This window comes from Leucopleurus acutus, assembly GCF_964270905.1.
Source record: "Leucopleurus acutus genome assembly, chromosome: 18".
In the NCBI taxonomy this organism is placed as follows: Eukaryota; Metazoa; Chordata; class Mammalia; order Artiodactyla; family Delphinidae; genus Leucopleurus; species Leucopleurus acutus.
Genome location: NC_139160.1, coordinates 41,152,810 through 41,161,546, shown reverse-complemented (window position 1 = coordinate 41,161,546; position 8,737 = coordinate 41,152,810). Strand labels below are relative to the sequence as shown.

At 38.9% G+C, this 8,737-nt stretch overlaps 1 long non-coding RNA gene across 1 annotated transcript in view; it reads right to left on the bottom strand.

Moving 5' to 3' along the window:
• Positions 1-4,528: 4,528 nt before the first annotated feature.
• The window catches only part of LOC309974821, a 70,985-nt gene continuing 66,776 nt past the window's right edge, over positions 4,529-8,737 (bottom strand). The window contains exon 2 of the long non-coding RNA XR_014326918.1: positions 4,529-4,652. This is a non-coding gene — a long non-coding RNA (uncharacterized lncRNA). The remainder of the gene's footprint in view (positions 4,653-8,737) is intronic.

Sequence of the window (8,737 nt, the reverse complement as noted above, 5' to 3'; positions counted from 1 at the left end):
CCTGTCATCTGCAAATAGTGACAGTTTTACTTCTTCCTTTCCTATTCGGATTCTTTTTTTTTTTTTAGTAATTTATTTATTTATTTTTGCTGTGTTGGGTCTTCGTTTCTGTGTGAGAGCTTTCTCTAGTTGCGGAGAGCAGGGGTCACTCTGCATCGCAGTGCACAGGCCTCTCATTATCGCGGCCTCTCTTGTTGCAGAGCACAAGCTCCAGATGTGCAGGCTCAGTAGTTGTGGCTCATGGACCTAGCTGCTCCGCAGCATGTGGGATCCTCCCAGACCAGGGCTCAAACCTGTGTCCCCTGCATTAGTAGGCAGATTCTCAACCACTGCACCATGAGGGAAGCCCCCCAATTTGGATTCTTTATGAACGCTTTTGATCAATCCTACATTTTAACCCCCCCCCACAAACACTTAATTTTTTTATATCATATTTTACATCTTTTTGTTTTGTGTATCATTTAACTATTTTTTTTGTGCATATAAATGATTTTACTACTTTACTTTTAGCATTTCTAATAGCTTTATAAGTGGTTGCTCTATTATCTTTACTGTTTGCCTTTACCAATGAGGCTTTTTTTTCTTTTGTAATTCTTATATTTCTAGTTGTGGTCTTTTTTCTGTTTAAAGAAATCCCTTTAACATTTCTTGCAGAGTCATTTCAGTGGTGCTGAACTCTTTTACCTTTTGCTTGTCTGTTAACTTTTTGTCTCTCCTTCAAATCTGAATGGTAATCTTGTTGGGTAGATTATTCTCGATTGTAGGCTTTTTCCTTTCATCATTTTGAACATATTGTGCCACTCCCTCCAGACGGCAAATTTTCTGCTGAAAAGTCAGCTTAGAGTTATGGGAGTTCTTTATATGGTACTAATTGCATTTCCCTTGCTATTTTTAAGATTCTCTCTTTATCTTTTACCATTTTAATTATGATACATCTTAGTGTGAACCTCTTTGGGTTTATCTTGTTTGGGACTCTCTCTGTTTCCTGGATGTGTCTGTTTTCCTTCCCAGGTTAAGGTAGTTTTCAGCCATTATTTCTTCAAATGGATTCTCTTCCCTTTTCTCTCTCTCTTCTTCTTTTGGGATTCCTATAATGTCAATGTTAGTACAATTGCTGTAGTCCCAGATTTCTCTTAATCTATCCTTACTTTCAAAAATTCTTTTTTTCTGTTCAGCTTGGGTGATTTTCACTACTTTTTGTTCCAATTTATTGGTCCATTTGTCTGTATCATCTAATCTATTGTTGATTTCTTATAATGTATTTTTTATTTCAATTATTATATTCTTCATTTCTGTTTGATTCTTCTTTATATTTTCTAACTCTTTGTTAAAATCTTCACTGTGTTCCTCCATTCTTCTCCTGAGTTCATTGAGCATCCTTATGATCATTATCTTGAACTCTTTATTCATTAGATTGCTTATCTCCATGACACATCTTCTGGGGTTTTATCTTATTCTTTATTTGGTACATATTCCTGCATCTCCTCATGTTACCTAATCCTCTGCTTTTTTTGTTATGTATTAGGTTTGTTGGTTATGTTTCCCAATCTTGGAGAAATGGCACTATGTAGGAAATGTCCTATAGGATGCAGAAGCTTACTCCCTCTGGTCACCTGAGCTATATACCCTCTTTGTGGTCTATGTGGGCCTTTATGTTATGGCAAGGCTGAGTACAGTGGGCATGCTGGCAGGCAGGGCTGGCTTCTGGCCCAGCTGTCTGCTAGTCCCTGTCTTTTGCTGTGCCTGATGACTTGCTGGTATGTTGGGCCTTGTCCTAGCATGGCAGGCTCTGCAGCCTGGGGGACCTGGGCTGGTTCTTGTCCACTGGTGGTCCAGTAAGCTCTTGGAACTAATAGTCAAGAAGGAGGAATGCAAAATGGCTACCACTGGTGTTTAAGTACCTTTTGAATCCCAGTTGCCTCCTGCCTATCTAGGAGGCCCTCCTTGATCAGTAAGTGGATATGACTAAGCTTAATTCAAATTACTGCCTCTGTGCTAAGATCTTGTGAGATTTTGTCAGTGTCCTTTCATAGTGAAGTCTGTTTCCTAAAGCCTTGAACTTGCCTATCCACAAAGCTCTCTGTCCTTCAAAGCTGGATGTTCTGGGCTTATCATGCCAGTGCAGGACATCCAGGCTGGGAAGCCCAATGTTGGTTTGGACCCCGTGCTCCTTGGGGACAACCTTTGCAATTATAATTATCTTCTTATTTGTGGGTTTCCACCCTGGGGTGTTGGGTCTTGAATATACCTCATATTTGCCCTTCCTACCCATCTTGTAGTTCCTTCTTTATAGCTTTAGTTTTGGAAAATATTTGCCAGTCTCATCTTGTTTTCATACACAGTTGCTCTGTAAATAGTTGTAATTTTGGTGTGCCCATGAATAAGTTGATCACAGAGTCTTCCTACTCCACCATATTGGCCATATCTCACCCCTGGGTCAGATATTAAAAGTCTTCAAGGGATAACATACTTATAGTACATTTTTGATATGAAAACAAGTGAAAAATTTATTCTGGACTTTAAAAAAGTATATATTTTTGTCTGTGTTTACACTAAAACTTTTAAGTTAAGAAGAAGAGCATGGTGAAGATGAAGAAAACTTGGTGGTTTTTCAAATTAGAAACATCCAGATAGTTGCAAAGATTTTTAGAAAGTTTCCTCTTCACTTTAGATGTCAGATTATCTTTTCCAATGGCAGGAATAGGTAATCTCAACAGTCTCTTCCTTCTCTGAATTAATTATTTCTCTCTTTTTAAAATCAACTATCATGGAATCAAATAAATCATGTTCACCACTGCTAGTCCTGGATTACTGCAAGCAGATAATTAAGTCACCCATGCTCTACTTCATTTGCCACAGTAGTAGATAAAATTATTTTAATATTGTTCCAGTACCAGACATTATACTAAATATTTTACATATTTTTTCCTACTATTATTAAAAAATACATGACTGATGTATAATTGCTAAACCCCAATTTATGGAAGAGTAATGTATGTTTTAGAAAGTTTTAGCAACTAAACTTATTTTGCTGATGGTAAGAATCTCCTGGGCTTTCGTCCATAGAAATCTGACTCCCAATTTTTGTGGTGAATCTCCTAGAGTCAGCTTATTTTCTATGCATTCAATAGGGCTCTGATCTTACCCCACAGAGCCAGAAATGAAAATGGCAAGAGAACTTGCTTCAGACTCACTTGTAAGATGGCGGAAGAGTAAGACACGGAGATCACCTTCCTCCCCACAGGTACTTCAGAAATACATCTACACGTGGAACAACTCCTACAGAACACCTACTGAATGCTGGCAGAAGATCTCAGACCACCCCAAAGGCCAGAAACTCCCCATGTATGTGGGTAGGGCAAAAGAAAAAACAGAGACAAAAGAATAAGGATGGGACCTGCACCAGTGGGAGGGAGCTGTGAAGAAGGAAAGGATTCCACACATTAGGAAGCCATTTCCCAGGTGGAGACTGTGGGTGGTGGAGGGGAGAAGCTGTGGAGCCACAGAGGAGAGCACAGCAACAGGGGTGCAGAGGGAAAGCGGAGAGATTCCCGCACAGAGGATCGGTGCCAACCAGCATTCACCAGCCGGAGAGGCTTGTCTGCTCACCTGACGGGGTGGGCGGGGCTGGGAGCTGAGGCTCTCAGGCTTTGCTTGGAGCACAGGGAGAGGACTGGCGTTAGTAGTGTGAACACAGACTGCAGGGGGTTAATGTCTCATGGCTAGCCAGGAGGGAGTCCAGGGAAAAGACTGGACCTGCCAAAGAGGCAAAAGACTATTTCTTCCCTCTTTGTTCCTTGATGCACAAGGAGAGGGTAATAAAAGCGCTGCTTAAAGGAGCTCCAGAGATGGGCGTGAGCCGAGACTAACAGCATTGTCCCCAGAGACGGGCATGAGACACTAAGGCTGCTGCTGCTGCCACTTAGAAACCTGTGTGCAAGCACAGGTCACTATCCACACCTCCCTCCTGAGGAGGCTGTGCAGCTCGCCACTGCCAGGGTCCCGAGATCCAGGGACAACTTCCCTGGGAGAATGCATGACACACCTCAGGTTGGTGCAGTGTTCTGCCAGCCTCTGCAGGCGCAGGCTCACTGCACATTGTGCCCCTCCCTCCCCCCAGCCTCAGTGAGCCAGAGCCACGAAATGAGCTGCTCCTTTAACACCATCTTGTCTGAGCGAAGAAAAGATGGTTTCTGGTGACCTACACACAGAGGCAGTGCCAAATCCAAAGCTGAGCCCCAGTAGCTGTGTGAACAAAGAAGAGAAAGAGAAATCTCTCCCAGCAGCCTCAAGAGCAGCGGATTAAATCTGCACAATCAACATGATGTACCCTACATCTGTGGAATACCTGAATAGACAACAAATCACCCCAAATTGAAGAGGTGGACTTTGAAGGCAAGATTTATTATTTTTCCCCTTTCCCTCTTTTTGTGAGTGTGTATGTGTATGCTTCTGTTTGAGATTTTGCCTGTATAGCTTTGCTTTCACCATTTGTCCAAAGGTTCTATCCATTTTTTTTTACTTTTAAAACAAATTTTACTTCTTAATAACTATTTATTATTTAAATAACTTTATTTTATCTTACTTTATTTTATTTTCTTTTATCCTCTTTCTTTCTTTCTTTCTTTCTTTCTTTCTTTCTTTCTTTCTTTCTTTCTTTCTTTCTTTCTACTTTTTCTCCCTTTATTCAGAGCCATGTGGATGAAAGGCTCTCGATGCTGCAGCCAGGAGTCAGTGCTGTGCCTCTGAGGTGGGAGAGCCAACTTCAGGACACTGGTCCACAAGAGACCTCCCAGCTACACGTAATATCAAATGTAGAAAATCTCCCAGAGGTCTCCATCTCAAAACCAACACCCAACTTCACTCAACGACCATCAAGTTCCAGTGCTGGACGTACTATGCCAAACAACTAGCAAGACAGGAACAAAACCCCACCCATTAGCAGAGAGGCTGCCTAAAATCATAATAAGTCCACAGACATCCCAAAACACACCACCAGACATGGACCTGCCCACCAGAAAGACAAGTCCAGCCTCATCCACCAGAACACAAGCAATAGTCCCCTCTACCAGGAATCCTACACAACACATTGAACCAATATTAGACACTGATGACAGACACCAAAAGCAACGGGAACCACAAACCTGCAGCCTGCAAAAAGGAGGTGCTAAACACAGAAAGATAAGGCAAATGAGAAGACAGAATAACACAGAGCAGATGAAGGAGCAAGATAAAAACCTACCAGACCTAACAAATGAAGAAGAAATAGGCAGTCTACCTGAAAAAGAATTCAGAGTAATGATAGTAAAGATGATCTAAAATCTTGGAAATAGAATAGAGAAAATGCAAGAAACATTTAACAATAACATAGAAGAACTAAAGAGGAAACAAGCAATGATGAACAACACAATAAATGAAATTAAAAATACTCTAGAAGGGATCAATAGCAGAATAACTGAGGCAGAAGAATGGATAAGTGACCTGGAAGGTAAAATAGTGAAAATAACTACTGCAGAGCAGAATAAAGAAAAAAGAATGAAAAGAACTGAGGACAGCCTCAAAGACCTCTGGGACAACATTAAACGCACCAACATTTGAATTATAGGGGTTCCAGAAGAAGAAGAGAAAAAGAAAGGGACTGAGAAAATATTTGAAGAGAGTATAGTTGAAAACTTCCCTAATATGGGAAATGAAAGAGTTAATCAAGTCCAGGAAGCACAGAGAGTTCCATACAGGATAAATCCAAGGAGAAACACGCCAAGACACATATTAATTAAACTGTAAAAAATTAAACACAAAGAACACATATTAAAGCAGCAAGGGAAAAATAACAAATAACACACAAGGAAATCCCCATAAGGCTAACAGCTGAGCTTTCAACAGAGCTCTGCAAGCCAGAAGGGACAGGCAGGACATATTTAAAGTGATGAAGGCATAAAAACTACAACCAAGATTACTCTACCCAGGAAGGATCTCGTTCAGATTTGATGGAGAAATTAAAACCTTTACAGAAAAGCAAAAGTTGAGAGAGTTCAGCACCACCAAAGAAGCTTTACAACAAATGCTAAAGGATCTTCTCTAGGCAAGAAACATAAGAGAAGGAAAAGACCTATAATAACAAACCAAAACAATTAAGAAAATGGGAATAGGAGCATACCTATCAAAAATCACCTTAAATGTAAATGGATTAAATACTCCCACCAGAAGACACAGACTGGCTGAATGGATACAAGAACAAGACCCATATATATGCTGTCTACAAGAGACCCACTTCAGACCTAGAGACACATACAGACTGTAAGTGAGGGGATGGAAAAAGATATTCTACGCAAATGGAAAATAAAATAAAACTGGATTAGCAATTCTCACACCAGACAAAATAGACTTTAAAATAAAGAGTATTACAAGAGACAAAGAAGGACACTATATAATGATCAAGGGATCAATCCAAGAAGAAGATATAACAGTTGTAAATATTTATGCACCCAACAAAGAAGCACCTCAATACATAAGGCAAATGCTAACAGCCATAAAAAGGGTAATCAACAGTAACACATTTACAGTAGGGGACTTTAACATCCCACTTTCACCCATGGACATATCAACCAAAATGAAAATAAATAAGGAAACACAGCTTTAAATGATACATTAAACAAGATGGCCTTAATTGATATTTATAGGACATTCTATCCAGAAACAACAGATTACACATTTTTCTCAAGTGCTTATGGAACATTCTCCAGGATAGATCATATCTTGGGTCACAAATCAAGCCTTGGTAAATTTAAGAAAATTAAAATTCTATCAAGTATCTTTTCTGACCACAACACTATGAGACTAGATATCAATTACAGGAAAAGATCTGTAAAAACTACAAACACATGGATGCTAAACAATACATTACTTAATCATAAAGTGATCAATGAAGAAATCAAAGAGGAAATTTAAAAATACCTAGAAACAAATACAATGGAGACACGATGACCCAAATCCTATCGGATGCAGCAAAAACTGTTCAAACAGGGAAGTTTATAGCAAGACAATCCTACTTTAAGAAGCAGGAAACATCTCAAATAAACAACCTAACCTTGCACCTAAAGAAGTTAGAGAAAGAAGAATTTAAAAAAAACCCAAAGTTAGCAGAAGGAAAGAAATCATTAAAATCAGATCAGAAATAAATGAAAAAGAAATGAAGGAAACAACAGCAAATATCATTAAAACTAAAAGCTGGTTCTTTGAGAAGATAAACAAAATTGATAAACCATTAGCCAGACTCATCAAGAAAAAAAGGGAGAAGACTCAAATCAATAGAATTAGAAATGAAAAATGAGAAGTAACAACTGACACTGCAGTAACAAAAAAGATCATGAGAGATTGCTACAAACAACTCTATGCCAATAAAATGGACAACCTGGAAGAAATGGGCAAATTCTTAGAAAAGCACAACCTGCAGACTGAATCAGGAAGAAATAGAAAATATGAAGAGACTAATCACAAGCATTTAAATTGAAACTGTGATTAAACATCTTCCAACAAACAAAGGCCCAGGGCCAGATGGCTTCTCAGGAGAATTCTATCAAACATTTGGAGAAGAGCTAACACCTATCCTTCTTAAACTCTTCCAAAATATAGCAGAGGGAGGAACACTCCAAAACTCATTCTACGAGGCCACCATCATCCTGATACCAAAACCAGACAAGGATGTCACAAAGCATGAAAACTACAGGCCAATAACATTGATGAACATCGATGCAAAAATCCTCAACAAAATATGAGCAAACAGAATCCAACAGCACATTAAAAGGATCATACACCATGGTCAAATGGAGTTTATTGCAGGAATGCAAGTATTCTTCAAAGTATGTAAATCAATCAACGTGATACACCATATTAACAAATTGAAGGAGAAAACCCATATGATCATCTCAGTAGATGCAGAGAAAGCTTTCAAAAAATTCAACACCAATTTATGATAAAAACCCTGCAGAAAGTAGGCATAGAGGGAACTTTCTTCAACATAATAAAGGCCATATATGACAAAACCACAGCCAACATCGTCCTCAATGGTGAAAAACTGAAAGCATTTCCACTAAGATCAAGAAGAAGACAAGGTTACCCACTCTCACCATTCTTATTCTACATAGTTTTGGAAGTTTTGGTCACAGCAATCACAGAAGAAAAGGAAATAAAAGGAATCCAAATCAGAAAAGAAGTAAAGCTGTTACTGTTTGCAGATGACATGATACTATACATAGAGAATCCTAAAGATGCTACCAGAAGACTTCTAGAGCTAATCAATGAATTTGGTAAAGTAGCAGGATACAAAATTAATGCACAGAAATCATTGGCATTCCTATACACTAATGATGAAAAATCTGAAAGTGAAATCAAGAAAACACTCCCATTTACCACTGCAACAAAAAGAATAAAATATCTAGGGATAAACCCACCTAAGGGGAAAAAAGACCTGTATGCAGAAAATTATGAGACACTGATGAAAGAAATTAAAGATGATGCAAATAGATGCAGAGATATACCATGTTCTTGGATTGGAAGAATCAACATTGTGAAAATGACTCTACTACCCAAAACAATCTACAGATTCAATGTAATCCCTATCAAACTACCACTGGCATGTTTTGCAGAACTAGAACAAAAAATTTCACAATTTGTATAGAAACACAGAAGACCCCGAGTAGCCAAAGCAATCTTGAGAACAAAAAATGGAGCTGTAGGA